The sequence below is a fragment of the Sus scrofa genome, chromosome 3 (genome assembly GCF_054392235.1).
Source record: "Sus scrofa isolate SSC_HxYL_T2T_F1_AM1 chromosome 3, Sscrofa_HxYL_maternal_Yorkshire_Landrace_v2.0, whole genome shotgun sequence".
In the NCBI taxonomy this organism is placed as follows: domain Eukaryota; kingdom Metazoa; phylum Chordata; class Mammalia; order Artiodactyla; family Suidae; genus Sus; species Sus scrofa.
The window spans coordinates 42,327-64,338 of NC_139385.1; the positions used below are offsets into that span (position 1 = coordinate 42,327).

The 22,012-nt window shown below is 49.0% G+C and overlaps 1 long non-coding RNA gene across 30 annotated transcripts in view; it reads left to right on the forward strand.

The window, feature by feature from the left end:
* LOC110259822 (uncharacterized) overlaps window positions 1-22,012 on the forward strand; it is a 63,495-nt gene that overhangs the window by 16,430 nt on the left and 25,053 nt on the right. For 19 of the 30 annotated variants that reach the window (XR_014839898.1, XR_002342180.2, XR_014839888.1 and 16 more), the window contains exon 2: window positions 12,172-12,233. The exons of the other annotated variants lie outside the window; for them this stretch is intronic. This is a non-coding gene — a long non-coding RNA (uncharacterized LOC110259822). The remainder of the gene's footprint in view (window positions 1-12,171; window positions 12,234-22,012) is intronic. 30 annotated transcript variants of the gene reach the window in all.

Here is a 22,012-nt window from a genome sequence, read left to right on the forward strand (position 1 = left end):
TCAATCGGAGCCATAGCCGTTGGCCTACGCCAGAGCCACAGCAATGCGGGATCCGAGCTATGTCTGTGACCTACACCACAGCTCATGGCAATGCCAGATCCTTAACCCACTGAGCAAGGCCAGGGATCGAACCTGCAACCTCATGGTTCCTAGTTGGATTTGTTAACCACTGAGCCATGACAGGAACTCCTATCTTGCCTTTTAAATGAGTTTGTTCTTGTATGTTTTTCCAAAGTAGCTCACCTGGTTTCAGGGATTTTAACCTACATTCTGTTTGTTAAAGTTTTCTAGCTAAATCATTTTGCAAAAGGTAAAAGGGATACATTTTTGGTATTTTTAATGCTTCTTTCATCATTCCTTTATGGTACTTTATAGCACCAGATTTTAGCTTCTATACAATAGATGTTGAATGAATGTTTGATTTAATTTAATTACAATAGGTGAATTTGAGAAGCTGTGGCTAGTTTTAGTTCCAGGAATTCATGCAGTATGAACACCCCTGGGTATAAACTGGATGCTTTTCTTGAAGCTACATTTTGAGTGGTCCAAGCACACTTTGCAATATGTTCACCTCATCACAAATTCTCTCCCTCCCACCCCTCATTTTTCCTTTCAGTTTTTAACATGGCCCCTGTAGCATTTGGAAGTTCCCAGGCTAGGAGTCAAATCAGAGCTGCAGCTGCTGGTCTACACCACAGCCATAGCAATGCCAGATCCGAGCCATATCTGTGACCTATAATGCAGCTCATGGCAATGCTGGATCCTTAATGCACCGAGCAAAGCCAGGGATCGAACCCACATATTCTTGGATACTAATTGGGTTCTTAGCCCACTGAGCTACAGCAAGAACTCTTTATTTCCCCTTTTATGTTTGGTACTTGTTAATAGGTTATGAAAACTGTTCTGTATTTAAGGAGGGTGGTGGGAAGTGTGTCTGTGCTTCATGACTTGATTCAACTAAGCACTTTATTCTTAATTTTCTACTAAATCTTCCTTCGGTTGTTTATTTCATAAAAACTTTTGTATAAATTTACTTAATGTTTTTGAGGTAGAAAACATACCCCCCTTCTTCCCTCCTATAGGTTACACCTTCATCTAAGATTTTTATGTCTGATAATTATGCTCGTCATTTTTTTTTTTTTTTTTTGGTCTTTTTGTCATTTCTTGGGCTGCTCTCATGGCATATGAAGGTTTCCAGGATAGGGGTCAAATCGGAGCTGTAGCCACCGACCTACACCAGAGCCACAGCAATGCAGGATCTGAGCCACGTCTGCAACCTACACCACAGCTCATGGCAATGCCAGATCCTTAACCCACGGAGCAAGGCCAGGGATCAAACCCGCAACCTCGTGGTTCCTAGTCGGATTTGTTAACCACTGAGCCATGATGGGAACTCCTGCTCTTTGTTCTTTACCAGTGTTTCCTGAGGATGTCTAATTTTATTAGAAATTAATAGACTGGGACAACACCCATATGTTTATGGAGCTAGTAAGTTCATCTAGTCGTTTATGGTGCCTCACATTAAATATGAAACTACTTCAACAGGGTGAATAGAACTATACACATATAAGATTTATGCATTTATGTGACATATTAGTATTCAGTGTAATAGTCTGTTATGTTAAAATTAGCATTGAAATATTTAATATATTTTCTTTTGGAGATTATTAAAATGTACTTTATTTATTTTGTTTGAGGTGCATGGCAGCTAGAGGGGGACATCATTTTGTTTAAGCCTTATATATCTAATTGATCTGTATTATTAGCAGACTTTGTTGTAGTTATACTAACTTTCTGTCACTGAAGTAATGGCAATATCTTTGTTAGATTGGTTAGTTGACTCTAATGTAGTCGTATGCTTTGCCTTGTTGGGGGGTTTGGCCAGGCAATAATGGCATATGAAGTATGAGATTGAGTGGGAGGTAGGAGGATTTGATTAGGGAAGCTATTTACCTGATAAGCCTGTGTGTGTGTGTGTGTGTGTGTGTGTGTGTGTGTGTGTGTGTGTGTGTGTAATTACTCTATGTCCTGTGACCATTCACTCAATAACACATTATGGTTTATCATGTTGGTAAATACTATACAATTTAATCCCAGCTCCAAGTCGCTTGACTGTGATAAGGCATCTGATGGCCACAGCTGAGTCACAGCATCCTCCAGAGTTAAAAATACCAAATGCATAAAGCCAGTTATGTGTGAACACAAGCTGATGTGATAGTCCCCTGGAATGTCTTATTTAAGAATAAAAAGTGGGCAGTTAAGGGGGAAATGGCCCTAAAATAAGTACCAAATGCAAGATATAATTCCTTTGGAGTTTCCTGGTGGCCTAGTGGTTAAGGACTGGTATTGTCACTGCTGTGGCTTGGGAATGACCCCTGGCCCTGGAACTTGAGCATGCCACAAGTGTGGACAGATGGATGGATGGATTGATAGATAACTCATTTATAGAAATCCCCATGATTCTTGGGCCCTGAACTAGGAGAGAGGCACATCTGTGGGCAGTTGATGATTTATCAAGGCTTTCTGACTATGTTCTGGTTGTTGGTTATGATAAGCATGTTGACTGGAAAATGTTTGGACATAATGTGATATGTAGAATTAATAAATATAGTCCTATACACTATCAATCACTTCAGTTACCCCATGAATGTTCTCTAGTGACTGGAATCTAATAAGGATTGAACTGTCTTTCGTTTTGTGGCACCTGCAGCATGTAGAATTTCCCAGGTCTGGGATCAAACCCAAGCCACAGCAGTAACCTGGGCCACAGCAGTCTTAATGCCAAGTTCTTAACCACTAGGCCATGAGGGAATTCCTGGACTGACCTGTTTAATGTGTCCTGTAATAACAGTAGGCTGAAGTACATGCTTATACACATGAGGGAGATAATTGATACATAATTACATGATCATGTATTATGTGTAATAAAGCATATGCGTTGTGCTTACATGTGTGGAAGGACATGTAATGCACAATGTACATAGCACTGTTAGTTTTTATGATAAAATTTTTAGTATTTACACAGCACGTAAAGATAGTGTAAATGTCCCATATGCAAATGGTTCAGGGAAGAGTTTAAGTTGAATTCCAAATTTGGGAGCTGAAGGTGGAGCTAGAGCTTCTTCCTTGAGTCTTAGGGAGATGTGTTCTTTTTTTTTTTTTTTTTTTGCCTTTTCTAGGACCACTTCCCGTGGCATATGGAGGTTCCCAGGCTAGGGGTCCAATCAGAGCTGTAGCTGCGGGCCTATGCCACAGCCACAGCAATGCAGGATCTGAGCCGCGTCTGCAACCTACGCCACAGCTCACAGCAACACCAGATCTTTAACCCACTGAACGAGGCCAGGGATCAAACCCACAACCTCATGGTTCCTAGTCAGATTCATTAACCACTGTGCCACGACGGGAACTCCATTCTATTTTTCTGATTTACAAACAAGGGTCATAAATATATTGCAAAATCTCTTTTTTTAAGGTGGTCATTTTCAATCATGCTTGTCATTATTATAAGGACAAGAATGAAAATAATTAAAGTATAGAATAGGGGAGTTCCCGTTGTGGCTCAGTGGTAACAAACCCAAATCATACCCATGAAGAAGCGGGTTTGATCCCTGGCCTTGCCCAGTGGTTCAAAGATCCAGAGTTGCCATGAGCTGTGGTGTAGGTCACGGCTCAGATCCCACATTGCCATGGCTGTGGTGTAGGTCAGGAACTATAGCCCAAATTTGATCCCTAGCCTGGGAATTTCCACATGCCTCACCAGTGGCCCTAAGAAGAAAAAGGAAAAAAAGCATAGAATAGACGCTAATTTGGGTTTATGCAGCCAAAAATGAAACCAAAGCTAAGATGGATGCCCAGGCTTTATTCATTGGGCAAAGAATGGATAAGTAGGACCTTAGTTCACAGCTGAAGTTCCCAGCCAAGTTGTGAGAGGTCTTTGATTTTAAGGAGTAAAGATAAAGGGAGGAGGAGTGAGGCTAATGACAGGGAGGCCTGCCCATTGCTCTTCAGGGAAGGGTCAGGGCTTTCCTGGAAATGGGTGCCACCCCCCTTTTATGATTTTTTTGGTCAGCATCTCCCAGTCACGACCACCAGTAGGTGTGTCATCTAGTAGCTAATGTGGCAAAATCTGTTGAATGAGACTCGGAGTCTGGGGAGGCCAGAGTCGTCGTCATCCTGATTCCACCTGGTTCCGTCTGGTTTGTCTCTTCCTATACCTTCCTCCTCTTGTCTCCAGACCTTTCACTTCTCGATACACGGTAACTCCAGTTCAAGGAGGGTTTCGCAGGCTTTGGCAAGGATCTGCTGTCAGCTCTGGCAACAACACCCCCTTTCCTCGTCACTACTCCCCATTCTTGAGGGGGGAGTCTGTCTTCTGGGGCTGCTTCCTGCTGAACATGGGCATAGGTTTCCCCTGGATTGGAGGCGCAGAACTGTCCCTGCCCCGCCTAACATAAGCCCGAGCTTCAGAAGGCTGCAGCCTCAGTTCTTGTACCCTTGTGTTAGTATCATCTGAAGTTTGAGGGATTCAAGCTCTTTGCTAACAGAGTTGACAAGGCGGTTATGGAAGCAAGGCCTGAAGACGAACAGGAGGTTAATGCAGTCAGTGTGCCAAGAAATGGAAGAGACCAGTTTAAACTAGAAAGGCTCTCTTTGACCTTATTCCAGATGGAGCTTGGATTGGGACCTTTGGGAGTATATCTTTGTGCCCTTTGAGTTGCTTATACACCTCTTCTATGGTTACCTCAATCCGACCAGAGTTACTCCCATGCATGTGGTGGGTTTTATTAATAACTATGCCGAATTTCCCTTGCTCAGCCAGGAAGTCGTCAAGGGCTAGCCTATTGTCAAGTACAGTATTTTCTACTGAGTCCAGAGAAGCATGGAATAAAGCATCCCTCATGCTTTTAGACAAGTCCTCAGGGGCTCGTGTAAGGATTTGTACAGTGATTTCATGGTATGCAGAACCTCCCCAGGGGGGCACCAAATCCCCCTTGCTCTAGTCCAAGAGCAATCCCTACTCCTGCTGGAGGGAATCTTATTGCCCCTTTATCTCAGTGCTGGGTGATATTATGAATGGTCATACATAGGTTCCTAGAACTTACCAGCCTAGTGTGCATTGTGCACAAATGAGGCATCATTTAAGCAAGGATCTGGCATTGCTGCAAGATGCAGCATAGGTTGCAGATGCAGCTGGGATCTGGCATTGCTGTGGCTGTGGTATAGGACAACAGATGCAGCTCCTATTTGACTCCTACCCTGGGGACTTCCATATGCCTCAGATGCAGCCCTAAAAAGAAAAACAAAAAAAGAAACTTCTGGACATATATCTGGAGAAAACCATAATTGGAAAAGTTATATGCACCCCAATATTCATTGTGGAACTACTGACACTATCCAAGACATAGAAGCCACTTAAATGTCCTTTGACAGAGGAATGGCTAAAGATGTGGTATATATAATGGAATGTTACTTGGCTGTAAAAAAAAAATGAAATAACGCCATTTGCAGCAACATGGGTGGACCTAGAGTTTACCATACCAAGTAAATCAGACAAATATCTTATTTGATCACTTCTATGTGGAATCTAGTAAAATTATACAAAACTTCCTTATAAAATGGAAACAAACACAGTTCCTGAAATCAAACTTATGGTTACCAAAGGGGAAACCATGGGGAGGGGGAACAAATTGGAACAATAGTATTAGCATATACACACTACTATGTACAGAATAGATAACGAGCAAGAATCTATTGTAGAGCACAGGGAAATAGACTCAATATTCTGTAATAACCTATATGGGAAAAAAATGAATCTCTCTCTCTCTCTCTCTACATATATATATATATATATACACACACACATACACACTAGTAAAATTAAATAATAAAGGGAAACATTCAAATTATGTCAAGACACTCATCAACGCTTGATCTCCCTCTTCCCACAGCACTTGTGAGAATGCGAATAGTCCCTAAAGGAAAAATCATGTTGAGTCCATATGAGACCATGTATGGGAGGCACATTCCTGAAGGAACTGGCTCCGAGACCACCCTGGGGGATATGGACCAGTAGAAATATGCCTTTCAGAGAGGGGAAAATAATCACAGCTTTACACCACGCGACGATCCAGAACTACTTTCTCCTTCTGAGCCACATGGGAAATCCAGGAGTTCCTTTTGAGGGTTTGATTTGTTCTACTTTCCTAAGGATTGTGGTTTCCAAGTGGAGGGTAAACCCCATGTAATTCCTACAGCTCTAGAGACTCCCTTCGTAATTTGGGGAACAAAGGCAGGCCCCTTGTCCCTCTTGATGGACTTAGGGGGCCCAAACGGGGAATTCTTTCCTTGAGAAAGGTCTTAGAAACCTCCAAGGCAGTCTCAGTTCAGGTGGGAAATGACTCCATCCAGTCTGAGAAGGTGTCAGTCAAAACCCACGAACATCTAAAATTCCCTTGTACCCAGAGCATTACTGTAAAATCAGTTTGCCAGTCTTGACCTGAACATGTGACTCGATACCAGATAGGGGTCACTCCAGTGACCTTGGGGAGGGTGAGTTTGGGGCCTGTCCTGGAGGCAGGGCAAGCTCCAACCAGCCTGGTAGTGTTGGACAGGGAGAAAGGACTGTGCTGGGAGATTTTGAGAGAGAGAGCTCTCGGACTCATAGGAGGCCTGTGGTGGTTGTTAGAGTGAGAGGAGGAGGGAAATCAGCCCAAGAGGCGTTGGCTTGAATATTGGGCAAGCACTGCTCCAGGATCAGACTTGCACACTGCACGGGGTCTGGAAAGCTGGGCCCGTGGTCATGAATGAAGAGTGGAAAAGCAGAGTTTCCTTGGTGGGCAGGCTGCGACGATCCTACAGACCTGTCTCTCGGTTCTCTGAAAATTTCTTCTTTTTCTTCCATTCGAGCCTCTCCCTCCTCTGGATCACCCCCGAGGAAAAATCTGACTCAAGAAAAGTCGCATAAATTAGGAGGGGAGGATGACTAATTTTTAAAAAGTTTACCTGATTCAGAGTGGCCGTGGCTCATTGACTAAGAGGAATGGTGAAGGATGGGGAGGAGTGAGTGCCACAGCTGAATTGGAGGGGGAAATACTCCCTCTGGACAGCTCTTGGTTGTTCTTAGAGGAGGAACTAAATCAGCTACCCCAGGGCAGTCCATGGGTTTGTTCAGGAGGCAGGAGGAAGTGCTCTGAGTTGTCATTGGAGAGAATTGCCGCCAGAGGGCGCTGAAGTGCCATCCAAGCAGCTGCTTGATGTTGGCACTGCTAGGCTCAGAGATGTGGTTACCCTAGGAGAGGTCCTGCCAGGAGGGGTTGCTTACAGGTCGCAACTGACCCTCCAGGACAAATTGGCTTACCTGGTGAAAGGAAACTTGTTCCATCTTCACACATCTGGGTCATTTTCAAGTGGCACAGCTAGCCCGAAGCCCACGTTAAAGGACAGCTCTTCAAGGTTCAGACTGCCTTTTGATTCTCCAGAGGTAGAACTCTGAAACACACGCAGTTTGTTGAGTATTGGGCATTTGGTTTTCCAGAATAAGGCTTCCATGGCGTTTGGCATCTGGAGAGCAGGGCCGGTGGTTGTCAGTGAAGAGTATAAAACAGGGGTCCTTTGGAGGGCAGGCTATGCCCATCCCAGAAACCTGTCTCTTGAGTGTTCTCTGAATTTTCCACATTTTTCTTTGATCTAAGCCTCTCTCTCCTTTCGTGCACCCCTGAGGGGAAATCTTACCTAAAGCCAGCTCACATAAGATAAAGGGTGGCTAAAAGGAGGATAGAGGGGAAATAATTTAAAGCCAATTATCTGACTCGTAGTGCATCTGGCTGATGGACTTCAAGGGCTGCTGATAGGGAGCAGGGAAGGATATGGGAGACCTTGAGAGAGAAACACCAGCCTCTGTAAGGCCCTTGAGTTTTCTGAGAAAGAAAGGAGGACCAGATTAGGCTCGCAGATGGTCATGAGCAGCGCAGACAGAACCATTTGCCATCGGGAGGCGGAGGATGGGATCTGAATTGTCAGCAGAGGTAATGGTCGCTAGAGGACAAGGAGCCCTGACATTGCCCACCTGCAGCTTGGCACTCCCAGACTTAGAGACAGGGTTGGAAATGGTGCTGGTGGAACCCTGAGGATGTGCCCAGCAAGGAAAAGTGAGTTACAGGTTGCTTCTGACTCTTGGGTCCAAAATTCCTCTCCTGATAGTGGGTACACAGTTCTTCCTTTACAACTAAGGGTCATTTCCATGCTGCTGGTGGAGCGCTAAGACTAAACGGTTTGGCAGGCTGCCTGGGGTCTCACTGCCTTTGGATTCTCCAGCATCATAACCCAGAATACAAAATATCTGGCTTGATTCCTGAGCATGCAGCTGTCCCAAATCAGCCTTCTGTTACATGCACAGGAAACCAGTGCTTGAGGATCTGAATGGAGTGTGAAACAGCACCAGTGTTTTGTCTGGTCAGGCTGTTCTTCTCAGTGGGATATATCTCCAAAATTTTTCTGCCTTTTCATTTTTGTTCCTGAACCAATGCTTCCTCTCATTCATCTCCAGGGAAAGGGCATCCGCTAAGACACGATCACATGTTTTACGGTGAGCAGATGACTTTCCAGCTGGTGACCTGACGTGAAGTGGGATGGATCAGCTGAGGGACGTAGAGCAGTGGTGTTGGGAAAGGAGGAAGCAGTGCCACAGGAGACTTTGAGAGAGAGAGAGAGATTGCCCTCTGTCAGGCAGGATGTGGTTGTTGTTAGAGGGAGAGTACGTTGGAAATCAGCTGTCAAGTGCACAACCCTAGTGCAGCCCACCCCTGGGTTTGGTCAGGAGGCAGAAGGATGTCCTCAGAGTGGTTGTTAGAGAGGATGGTTGCCAGAGCACCGGCAAAGCCCAGAGGTGCTTGGGATCAGCCTGTGCCAGCACAGAGCCAGAGTTGAAGATGAGGCTGGTGGATCCCCCAGGACATGCCTAGGGAGCAGGGGTAGGATACAGAGCACCACTGACTCCCCACCTCACCTGAGAGGAAGGGCACTGTTCTGCCTCCCCATCTGTGGGGTGCTCTCAGACAGCTCAGGTGGCCTCAAGTCCAGACACTTGGGCAGGCTGGCAAGAGTGGTGACTGCCTTTGGGTTCTGTGGAGGCAGAAAACTGAACACAGATGTAGTTGGCTTGGCTACTGGGCATGCAGTGCTCCAGGATCATGCCTGCACCATGTTCAGCATCTGGAAAGCTGGGTGGGTGGTCATGAATGGAGAGTGGAAAAGCAGAGGTTCCTTGGTGGGAAGGTTGCCCATTTCCTGAAAATTGTCTCTGGTCTCTTGAAATTTCCTTCTATTTCTTCCATCTGAGCCTCTCCCCCCTTTCATTTACCCCTAAGGGAAAAAATCTTAGCTCAAGACAGGTCACATAAATTAAGAGGGGAGGCTGATCTAATGTAAATCCAGTTACTTGATTTGGAGTGGGTTCAGCTCATAGGCTAAGAGGAATGCTAAGGGATAGGGAGGAGTGAGTGCCATGGATGACTGTGAGAGGGAAATACCCCCATCCTGGAAGGCACTTGGTTGTTCCTAGAAGGAAAGGAGGAATTACATCAGCTCTGAGGTGCCCAAGCCCAGTGCAGTCCATGGGTTTGTTCAGGAGGCAGGAGAGGGCGGGCTCTGGTTGTTATTGGAGGAAATGGCCACCAGAGGGCCCTGAAGCACTGGGCAAGCCCAGTAACTGCTTGGTGTTGGCACTTCCAGGCTCAGAGATGGGGAGGGGTGGATTCCCTCAGGAGGTGTCTGGTGAGGAGGGGAAGGTTACAGGCCACCCTTGACTCTCCAGTCAAAATTGGCTCACCCGGTAAAAGGGAAATGGTTCCACCTTCAACACATCTGGGTCACTTGCAGTCAGCTCAGGCAGACCAAAGTCCACAGCCTGGGACTGGCAATCAGGGGTCTGGCTGACTTTTGGATTCTCCCAAAGGAGAACTCTAAACCCACAAGCAGTTGGTCAGAATATTTGGCGTGCAGTTTTCCAGAGCCAGGATTGCATGGTGTTTGCCTAGGAGAGCTGAAATAGTTGTTCCTAGAGGGAGAGGATGATTTACATTGGCTCTGAGGTGCACAAGCCCAGGGCAGCCCCATGGACTTGTTTCAGAGGCAGGAGGAAGGGCTTTGAGTTGTAATTCAAGAGATTGGCCACAAGAGGGCAACAGAGCCCAGCAGATGCTTGGTATTGGCCTATTCCAGCCCAGAGGTGGAGTTTGACGTGGGGGTGGTGGATCAGCAGTGGTCATGCCTTGTGAAGAGAGCTGGGTTACAGGTCTCCTTTGACTCTTGGGTCTAAATTAGCTCACCTGATAGGAAGGACCTTGTCCTGCTCTTCCCAGCTGCGGGTCACTTTCTGACAGCTCAGGTAGCCTGAAGTCCAGATGATTGGACAGTCCGTGAAGCGTTCTGACTGCTTTGGATTCTGCAGAGGCTGCATCTGAGACAAAAGGGTGTGGGATGGAATACTGGGCTTGCAGCGCTCCCAGAACAGGCTTGCGCAGTGTGTGGCCTCTGGGCAGCTGGGTGGGTGGTTGTGAATGGAGGGTGCAAAAGCAGCGTTTCCCTGGTCAGCAGGTTCATCCATCCCAGAGACTCATCTCTTGAAGGTTTTCTGTAAGTTTCCTTCTTTTCCTTCCATCTGAGCTTCTCCCCTCCTCTCATTCACCCCTGATGGTGAAAATCTCACCTCGACCCAAGTGACAGAAATGAAGATGGGGAGGCTGATTCATTGAAATCTGGTCACGTGATTGGGAGTGGGTTCAGCTCAACGACTTAGAGGAAGGATTGGGAGGCGTGAGCCCCTTTGCTGACTATGAGAGGAAAATGGTTGTTTTAGAATGAGAGGAGGGATTAAATCAGCTACCCAGTGCACAAGCCCAGTGCAGTCCATCCAAGGGTCTGTTCAGGAGGCAGGAGGCAGGCCTCTGAGCTGTCATTAGACATGATGGCCGCCAGAGGGCGCCAAAGCGCTGGCCAAGCCTGGTAGCTGCTTGGTACGGACACCTCCAGGCTCAGAGATGGGGTTTGAAATGTGTGTGGGTGGATCCTACAGGAGGGGACCAGCAAAAATTGGTTACTGAACCACTGCGGCTGACTATCCAGTCCAAATTGACCCACCTTGTATAAATAAATGGAAAGAGTTCTGCCTTCCAGATACCTGACTCAACTGCAGTCAGCTCAGCTAGTCCAAAGCCCACATTATTGGGTGGGACTTGTGGGCTCAGCTGGCCGTGAGGCTCTCCAGAATTAGAACGCAGAGCACCCAGGCAACTGGCTGGAGTACTGGACATGCAGTTTTCTAGAGTCCAGGTGTTTTGCATCTGGAGAGCTGGGTTGCTGGTCATAAATAAAGAGCGAGTATAAAAGCCGATGTCTTTTAGAGGGCAGGCTGTCTTTATGCCAGAGTCCTCTCTCTTGAGGGTGTTCTGCAAGGTTCCATAGTTTTTCCTCCATCTGAGCCTTGGTCTCCTTTTGAGCCCTACTGAGGGAACATCTTACCTGAAGCCAGGTGACACAAAATAAGGGCTAGCAATGTGGGTGAGGTGGGAAAGCAATACAAAGCCAGTTTCCTGACCCAAAATGTGCTCCCCTGATGGATTCAAGGGAGTGCTGACAGATAGGGCACAGGGAGGCATATAGGAGACTTAGAGAAATTCCATGATCCATAAGGCCTTTGATTTTTCTGTAAGAAAGAGACAGAAAGGAGCTCCCGTCATGGCGCAGTGGTTAATGAATCCGACTAGGAACCATGAGGTTGTGGGTTTGGTCCCTGCCCTTGCTCAGTGGGTTAACGATCTGGCGTTGCCGTGAGCTGTGGTGTAGGTTGCAGATGTGGCTCGGATCCCGCATTGCTGTGGCTCTGGCACAGGCCAGTGGCTAAGCTCTGACTGGACCCCTAGCCTGGGAACCTCCATATGCTGTGGGAGCGGCCCAAAGGAATAGCAAAAAGACAAAAAAAAAAAAGAAAAAAAAAGGAAAGAGACAGAAAGAGGAGGACAAAATTGAGCTCACAGGTTCTCAAGAGCTGCGCCAGTGGGACCAGGTGAGTCAGGAGGAAGAAATTTGGGATGAGACTGGCTGGGAATGGAAATGGCCACTGGAGGACGAGGAACCCTGACACACACAGATGCTGTTTGGTTTTGGCACTTCCAGGGTCAGAGATGGGGTTGGAGGCGGCACTTGCAGCACCCTGAGGATGTGCCCAGCAAGGAAAGGTGAGTTACAGGTTGCTTTCGACTCTTGGGTCCCAAACAGGTCCTCTGAGGGTGGGTGCATCATTCTTCTTTCATGACTAGTGGTCACTTGCATAGGGGTCACAGAGGCCTAAGACCAGATGACTTGGCAGGCTACCTGGTAGGGGGAGAGTCTGAATGCCTTTGGGTTCTCCAGCGGTAGGACCTTGAATCAACAGGCATTTGGGTTGAGCCTTGGGCATGTCCATTTTCAAGAACTGGGATTTGCTCAGGTGTGGAATCTGCAAGCAGTGCTCGTGAACCTGAATGGAGCATGTGGAGGTGACGTCTTATACCCTCGGGTGTAACGTAAGACACAGACCTCAGGAAGGAGCACATCCTCGCCAGCTGAAAACACTCCTTTTCTCCTTTTTTTTTTTTAACCTGAGTCACTGCATCCTATCAGATACCCCTGAGGAATGATCCACAGATAGAACTAGATCGAGTAGTTTAAGGCAAGCAGACGAATGTCCAGGTGGTGAGTTGACCTCATGTGTGATTGGCCAGTGGGTGCAGGGTAGTGATGTTGGGTAGGGAGGAGGAGGGAATGCCCTGGGAGACTTTGAGAGGGACCTTTGGCCTCTGTAAGGAACCAGTGGTAATTAGAGTGAGAGTAGGAGAATATTCAGCCATCAGGGGAACAAGGGGAGAGCAGTCCATTCATGGCTTTGGTCAGGAGGCAGGAGGAAGGGCTCTGAGCCGTCATTTGAGAGATTGGCCACCAGAGGGTGGCAGAGCACCAACAGAACCCAGCAGCTGCTTGGCATTGGCATATCACAGCCCAGAGGTGAGGTTGGAGTTGGGGACGGTGGACCCCACAGGGACGTACTTGTGAGGAGGGCTAGCTTACAGATGCCCTCTTACTCTCACCTCTGGCCCTGTCCTCCCTATCCCATCTGGGTGTCACCTTCCGACAGCTTGGGTAGCTTAAGTCCTGATGATTTGACACGCTGTCAAGAGTTCTGACTGACTTAGGATTCCACAGAGGCAGACATCCAAGCCCAAAGGGCATGGGATTGAACACTGGGCTTGCGGTGTTCCTGGATCAGGCGTGCCTGCTGTTTGGCATCTGGACAACCAGGCAGGTGAATGTGAATGGCGAGTGCAAAAGCAGAGGTTCCTTGGTCAGCAGGTTGCAACCATCACAGAGACTCAACTCTTGAGTGTTCTCTGAAAAGTTTCTTCTTTTCCTTCCATCTGAGTCTCTCCCCTCCTCTCACCCACCCCTTAGGGGGAAAATCTGACCTCAATCCAGGTCCCAGAAATGAAGAGAGGGAGGCTGATACATTGAAATCGGTCACTTGATTTGCAGTGGGTTCAGCTCAATGACTTAGAGGAGTGGGAAAGGATTGGTAGGAGTGAGTGCCATGGCTGACGTTGAGAAAAAAATAACCCCATGGAAGGCGCTTGGTTGTTCATAGAGTGAGAGGAGGGATTAAATCAAATATCGGGTGCACAGGCCCACAGCAGTCCATCCAAGGGTTCTGAAGTTCAGGAGGCAGAAGGCAGGGCTCTGAGTTGTCATGAGAGAGAATGACCGCCAGAGGGCACCAAAGAGCATGTCAAGCCCAGCAGCTGCTTGGCACTGGTTTTCCCAGGCCAGAGGTGGGGTTTGATTTTGGGGGGGTGGATCCCCCCCACCTCCAGGACCTGACTCACGAAGAGGGCTAAGTTACAGGTCGCCTCTGACTCTCATGTCTAAATTAATTCACCTGATAAGAAGGACCTTGTCCTGCCCTTCCTATCTGGGGTCTCTTTCAGACAGCTGGGTAGCCTAAAGTGACGGTGATTGGACAGGCTGTCTAGAGTTCTGACTGCCTTCAGATTCTGCAGAGGCTGCCTCTGAGACCAAAGGGCATGGGATCGAATCCTGGGCTTGAAGTGTTTTGGTGTGGAACATGCATCCATGTCACTGGGCCCCTGGACAGCTGGGAGGGTGGTTGTGAATGGAGAGTGCAAAAGCAGCTGTCCCTTGGTCTGCAGGTTGCATCCATCCCAGAGGCTCCTCTCTTGAGGGTTCTCTGAAATTTTTCTTCCTTTCCTTTCATCTGAGCCTTTAATGCCCTCTCATTCACCCCAACAGGGAAAATCTTACCTCAAGCCAAGTCCGAGAAGTGAAGAGGGGGAGGCTTACTCATTGAAACCTGCCCCCCAGATTGGAGTGGTTTCCACCCAGTGACTTAGAGACGTAAGGAGGGATTTGAGGAGTGAGCACCAAGGCTGACTTTGAGAGAAAAATAAGCCCCCGGAAGGTGCTTGGTGGATCTTAGTGTGAAAGGAAGGGTTACATTGACAATTGGGTGAACAAGCCCAGTGCAGTCCAAGCAGGGGCTCTGTTCAGGAGACAGGCACTGAGTCATCTTTAGAGACATGGCTGCCAGAGGGCTTGGGAATGCCAGCCAAGTCCAGTACCAGCTTGGTAGTGGCACTTCCAGGTTCAGAGATGGTGTTTGAGATGGGAACAGGTGGATCCCGCAGGAGGTGTCTGTTGAAAAGGTGTTACATACAGGCTACAGCTAACTCCTCGGTCCCAATTGGCTCACCCAGTAAAAGGAAAATCATGCTGCCTTTCAAATAGCTGGGTCACCTTTAGTTGGCTCAGCCAAACAAAGCCCGCGTTATTGGATGTGCCTCCAGGGTTCAGGCAGCCCTGGGGTTCTCCAGAGGTAGAACTATGAGCACTCTGGCAGGTGGCTGGAGTACTGGGCATGCAGTTTTCCAGAGTTCTGGGGTTTGGCCTCAAGAGAGCTGGGCTCCTGCTCGTCAATGAAGAGTGAGTGTAAAGGCCAACGTCTTTTGGAGGGAGGCTGACTTTATGCCAGAGCCCTCTCTCTTGAGGGTGTTCTGCAAAGCTCCTTAGTTTGTCTTCCATCTGAGTCTCTCCTTCCTTTTAAGCACCACTGAGGGAACATCCTTCCTGAAGCCAGGTGACCCAGAATAAGGGCTGGCAAAGCAGGGTGGGGTGGGTAAGTAATGTAGAGCCAGCTGCCTGACACCAAGTGTGCTCCCCTGATGGACTCAAAGGAGTCCTGACAGACAGGGAGCAGGGAGGCATATGGAGGACTTGGAGGGAGAAGTGACAAACTCCATAAGGCCTGTGCTTTTTTCTGAGAGAGACCAAGAGAGACAGAGCCTGAGGGAGAGAGAGACTGAGAGAGAGAGACCAAATCAGGCTCCCAGGTGCTCAAGAGCAGTGCCAAGAGACACGGACGGGGTCAGGAGGCAGACGTTTGGGACGAGACTGGCTGGGGTGGTAATGGCCTCTGGAAGATGAGGAGCTATGACATCCCCAGCTGCTGTTTGGTGTTGGCACTACCAGGCTCAGAAATGGGGTTGCAGATGGCACTGGTGGCAGCCTGAGGATATGCCCAGTGAGGAAATTAGAGTTATGGGTCACTTCTGACCCTGTGACCCCAAACACCTCCCCTGTGAGTGGGTGCGTAGTTCTACCTTCATGACCAGGGGGTTATCTGCACAGGGGTAATGGCGCCCTAAGACCAGATGATTTGACAGACTATCTGGGGTTGGGGATGATCTGAAAGCCTTTGGTTTCTCCAGAGGTACAAGCCTGAATCCACATGTTTCAAGCCTTGGGCATGTCCATTTAAGAGAAGGGGTTTTTGTTGGGGGTGGCATCTGGAAAGCAGTGCCTGTGGACCTGAATTGAGTGTGTAGAAGCAGGATCTTTGGCTGCCCAGGAAATGCTCTTCCTGAGAGCTATGTCTCAAATTCCTTCCTGGAATTCCTTTTCTTCCTTATCTACCTGAGCCACCGCTTCCTGTGAGTTACCCAGGAGGAATGAACCATAGCTAGAACTGCATCGCATGTATTAAGGCAGGTAGATGAATTTTCAGTCGGTGAGCTGACTTGAAGTGGGGCAGGCTGGTGGACATAGCATAGTGGTGTTGGACACGGGGGAGGAGGGAGAGTCCTGGGAGACTTTGAGAGACACATCTGGCCTCCTGTTAGGCACAGGGTGGTACTTAGAGTGACAGGAGGAGGGAGCTCAGCCATCGGGTGAACAAGCTGAGTGTGGTGCATCACAGAGGAATGGCTGTGAGTTGTTATTTGAGAGGTTGGCTGGCAGAGGGTGAGAGAAAACAGGCAGAGCCCAGGAGCTGCTTGGCATTGGCATATCCCAGGCAAGAGTTGGCGTTCCACTTGGGGGTGGTGGGTCCCACAGGACATGCCCTGCGTGAGGGTCTACTTTGCAGGTTGACTCTACCTCTTGGGTCTAAATTAACTCACCTGATAGGAAGGACCTTGTCCTGCCCTTCCCATCTGAGGGTCACTTTCCAACAGCTCAGGTAGACTAAAGTCCCGATGATTGGACAGGCTCTGAAGAGTTCTGACTGCCTTTGGATTCTGCAGAAGCTTACATCTCAGCCCAAAGGCATGGGATTGAATACTGGGCTTGCAGTGATTTTGCAGATCAGACTTGCATGGTGTTTGGCCTCTGGAGAGCTGGGCAGGTGGTGGTGAATGGAGAGCGCAAATGCAGCGGTTCCTTGCTTGGCAGGTTCAATCCATCCCAGAGACTCATCTCTTGAGGGTTATCTGAAAAGTTGCTTCTTTTCTTCCATCCCCCCCTCCTCCCATTCCCCCCGAGTGTGAACATCTTACCTCTTGCCAAGTCAAAGAGATGATGAGGGGAGGAGTCTTCACTGAAGTCCTGTCACCTGATTTGGAGAGGGTTTGGCTCAAGGACTGAGAGGCGTGGGGAGGGTGTGAGTGCCATGGCTGACTCTAAGAGAAAAACAACCCCCCAGCAGGTGCTTGCTTGTTCTTAGAGGGGAATGAGTGATTAAATCCACCAAGGGGTGCAGGAGCCAAGGGCAGTCCATCCAGGGGGTCTGTTCAGAAGGCAGGGCTGTGAGTTGTCATTAGAAAGAATGTCTGCCAGAAGCTCCTGTTGTGGTGCAGTGAAAATGAATCCAACTAGGAACCGTGAGGTTGCAGGTTTGATCCCTGGCCTCACTCAGTGGGTTAAGGATCCAGTGTTGCTGAGAGCTGTGGTGTAGTTTGCAGACATGGCTCTGATATCACATGGCTGTGGCGTAGGCCAGCAGCTGTAGCTCTAATTAGACCCCTAGCCTGGGAACCTCCATATGCTGCAGATGGGGCCCTAAAAACCAAAAAAAAAAAAGGCAAGAAAAAAGAAAGAATGTCCACCAGAGGGTGCTGAAACATCGTCCAAGCCCAGGAACAGCTTGATAGTGGTACCTCCGGGCTTAGAGTTGGGGTTTGAGATGGGGGTGGGTGGATCCCCAGGAGGTGCCTATTGAAATGGGGTTACTTAGAGGCTGCAGCTGACATGCCAGTCTGAATTGGCACACCCGGTAAAGGATTCTGCCTTCCAAATATCAGGGTCACCTTCAGTCGGCTCAGCTAGCCCAAAGCCCACATTGTTAGACGGGTCTGCAGAGTCCAGATGGCTGAGCAAGAACTCTCAGCACGCAGGCAGCTGGCTGGAGTATTGGGTGTGCAGTTTTTCAGAGTCGGTGGTTTGGCCTCTGGAGAGCTGGGCTGCTGCTGGTCATCAATGAAGGGTGAGTGTAAAACTGATGTCTTACCTGGCAGGCAGTCTTTATGCCAGAGACCTCCCTCTTGAGGGTTTTCTTCAAAGTTCCTTAAATATTTATTCCTCCATCTGAGCCTCCCCTTCCTTTCAAGAACCACTGAGGGAACATGTTACCTGCAGCCAACTGACACAGACTAAGGGCTGGTGAAGCGGGGTGGGGGTGGGGTGGGGAACTAGCATAAAGCCCGTTGCCTGAGACAGAATTTGTTCCCTGATGGACTCAAGGATTTCTGAGAGATGGGAGCAGGCAAGCCCATGGAAAACTTAGAGGAAGAAATGCTACCCTCCACATGCTCTTTTATTTTTCCGAGAGAGAGAAGGACTAGATCTGGCTCACAGGTGCTCAAGAGCATTGCCAGTGGAACAAGGTGGGGTCAAGAGGCAGCAGTTTGGGACGAGACTGGCCGGAAGTGGTAATGGCCTCTAGAGGATGAGGAGCTATGACATGCCCAGCTGCTGTTTGGTGCTGGCACTACCAGGCTCAGAGAGGTGGTTATATGTGGTGCTGATGGCAGCCTGAGGATGTGCCCAGTGAGGAAATTCGAGGTATGGGTTCTTTCTGGCTCTCAGCCCCCAAACACATCTCCTGGGAGAGGGTGTGTATCTCTTCCTTCATGACTAGGGGTCATTCGCACAGGGGTCACCAAGCCCTAAGACCAGATGATTTGACAGGCTATCCGGGCTGAAGTGGGTTGGGGGGAGGCATGTCTGAAAGCATTTGGGTTCTCCGTTGGTATAACCCTGAATCCACAGGTATTTTGTTTCAGCCTTGGGCATGTTCATTTAGGATACTGGTGCTTTTGTCCTGGGTGACATCCAGAAAGCAGTGCTTGTGGACCTGAGTGGAATCTGTAGAAGCAGCATTTTAGTTGGCCAGTATATGGTACTTCCTGGGATCTAAGTCCCAAATTCCTCCCTAGAGTTCCTTTTCTTCTTCTTTTTTTTTTTTTTTTTTTTTTTTTTGCCATTTCTTGGGCCACTCCCACAGCATATGTAGGTTCCCAGGTCAGGGGTCGAATAGGAGCTGTAGCCGCCGACCTACACCAGAGCCACAGCAATGCAGGATCTGAGCCGCATCTGCAACCTACACCACAGCTCACAGCAACACCAGATCCTTAACCCACTGAGCAAGGGCAGGGATTGAACCCACAACCTCATGGTTCCTAGTCGGATTTGTTAGCCACTGAGCCACTATGGGAACTCCCTTTTCTTCTTCTTCTACCTGAGCCATGGCCTCCTGTAAGTGACCCCCAAGGACGATCCATAGAGAGAACTACGTTGTGTGTATTAATGCAGGCAGGTGAATGTCCAGCCTGTGAGCTGACGTGAAATGGGATCCACTGGTGGATGTGGGGTAGTTTTGCGGCATAGGGAAGATGGAGAGTCCCAGGAGGCTTTGGGAAAGGCATCTGGCCTTCCGTAAATCACAGGGTGGTATTTAGAGTGAGAGTAGTGGGGACTTCTGCCATCAGCTGAACAAAACCAGCACGGTGCACCCACAGCCCTAGTCAGGAAGCAGGAGTTAAGGGCTCTGAGATGCTATTCAAGAGAATGGCCGCCAGAGGGCGACAGAGCTCGAGAGCTGCTTGGTATGGGGGAATCCCAGGCCAGAGGTGGGGTTTGAGTTGGGATGGTGGATCCCCCTGGGATATGCATGGAGAGGAGGCATGTCCTGCCTATAAATCCTTCACATTTGTGGGTCGCTTTCCAACAGCTCCAGTAGACAAACGTCCAAATGATTGGCAAGGCTGCTAAGGGTTCTGACTGACTTCAGATTCTGCAGAAGCTAACACCGGATCCCAAAATGTGTGGGATTGAATACTGGGCTTGCAGGGCTCCCAGATCAGGCATGCACGGTGTTTGACCTCTGGACAGCTGGAGGGTGTTCATGAATGGAGCCCTTAAAAGTAATGCTTCTTTGGTTGGCAGGTTGTGTCCCCAGAGACAGGTCTCTTGAGGGTTCTCTGAAATTTTTCTTCTTTTTTGTCCATCTGAGCCTCTCCCCTCCTCTCATTCCCCCGTGAGGGGAACATCTTACCTCTGGCCAAGTCCCAGAAATGATGAGTGGACACAGATTCATTGACATCTGGTCACCAGATTTGGATGGGTTCACCTCAAGGATTTAGAGCAGTGGGGGAGGATTGGGAGGAGTGAGTGCCATGGCTGACTTTGAGGAAAAATCACCCCCCTGTATGGTGCTGGCTTGTTCTTCAAGTCAGAAGAGGGATTAAATGGACTATCGAACGCACTAGCCCAGGGCAACCCATCCAGGGGGTCTGTTCATGGGGCAGGAGGCAGGGCTGTGAGTTGTCCTTCAGAGAATAGCCACCAAGAAGGCCAAAGCATGGCCCAAGCCTAGGAGCTGCTTGGTAGTGGTGCCTCCAGGCTCAGAGATGGGGTTTGAGGTGGGAATGGGTGGATCCCCCAGGAGGGGTCCATCGAAAAGGCTTACTGAAAGGGCCAGAACACTCTCCAGTCCAATTTGGCTCACCTGGTAAAAGGGATTGCATTCTGCCTTCCAAATATCAGGGTCACCTTCAGTCGACTCAGTTACCCCAAAGCCCACTTTATTGTACACGGCCTCAGGGTTCATATGGCCTTGTGGTTCTCCAGAAGTAGAACTGTGAACACACAGGTAGCTGGCTGGAATGTTGGGCATGCAGTTTTCCAGAGTCCAGGGTTTTGACCTGTGGTGAGCTGGGCCGCTGGTCATCAATGAAGGGTGAGTGTAAAAGCTGACAGCTTGAGGTGGGCAGGCTGTCTTTATGCAGGGACCCTCTCTCTCTTGGGTGTGTTCTGCAAAATTCCTTAGATTTTCCTCCATCTGAACCTCTCCCTCCTTTCGAGCACCACCAAGGGAACGCATTACCTGAAACCAGGTGACACAAAATACGGGCTGGCCAAGCCTGGTGTAATGGGGAACAGTGTAAAACCAGTTGCCTGATTCAAAGTATGTTCTGCTGATGGACTCAAAGTGCTGACAGACAGGGAACATGGTGGCAGGTCAAAGATTTAGAGAGAAAAATACCACCCTCCATCAAGATACAGATTGTTTGGGGGGGGGCACCAAATCAGTCTCCCAGGTGCTCAAGAGCAGTGCCAAGAGAACTGGGTGTGCTCAGGAAGGAGAAGTTTGACATGTGAGTGGCTGAGAGTGGTTCTGGCCACTAGAGGACAAGGAGCTATGACATGCCCAGCTTCTGTTCCGCATTGACACTGGCAGGCTCAGGGAGGGGTTTGGAGGTGGCGCTGGTGGCAGACCAAGGATGTGCCCAGTGAGGAAAGTCAAGTTACAGGTTGCTTCTGACTCTCGGGTCCCCAAGACTTCTCCTGTGAGTGGGTGCATAGTTCTTCCTACACGACTAAATGGTCTTTTCCTTGGGGATCATGGAGCCCGACCTACAGACGATTTGACAGCCTATCTGGACCGGGAGGCACCGGTGGTCAGAAAGACTTTGGGTTCTCCAGAATAACCCTGAATCCACAGGTTTGAGCCTTGGGCATGTCCATTTAGGAGAATGGAGCTTTTGTCGGGGTGGCATCTGGAAAGCAGTGCTTGGGGACCTGAGTGGAGTGTGTAGAAGCAGCATTTCTGGCTGGCCAGGTTGTGCTCCTTCCCAGGTCTAAGTCTCAAACTCCTCCCTAGAGCTCCTTTTTTCCTTTTCCCCCTGAGCCTCGGCATCCTGTAAGTTACCCATGAGGAATGAAACATAATGAGAACTAAGTCGCAGGTATTAAGACAGGAGGATGACTGCAAAGCTGGTGAGCTGACTTGAAGTGGGATTGGCCGGTGGACATAGGGTGGTGGTGTTGGATAGGGAGGAGGAGGGGAGACTTTGAGAAAGACTTGTAGGCATCTGTAAGGCACATGGGGGGGGTTACTTAGAGTGAGAGTAGGAGGGAGTTCGGCCTTCAGGTGAACAAGGTGAGTGCGGTGCATCCATGGTTTGCTCTGAAGGAACAAACTCTGAGTTGTTATTAGAGATATTGGCCGCCAGAGGGCGATGGAGCACAAGCAGAGCCCAGCCGCTATTTGTCATGGGAGAATCTGAACCAGGAGGCTGGGGGTGGTGGATCCTCATGAGACAGGCCTTCTGAGGAGGACTGGGTTACAGGTCACCTCTGACTCTCGGGTCTAAATTAACTCACCTGAATGAAAGACCTCCCCTTTCCATCTGTG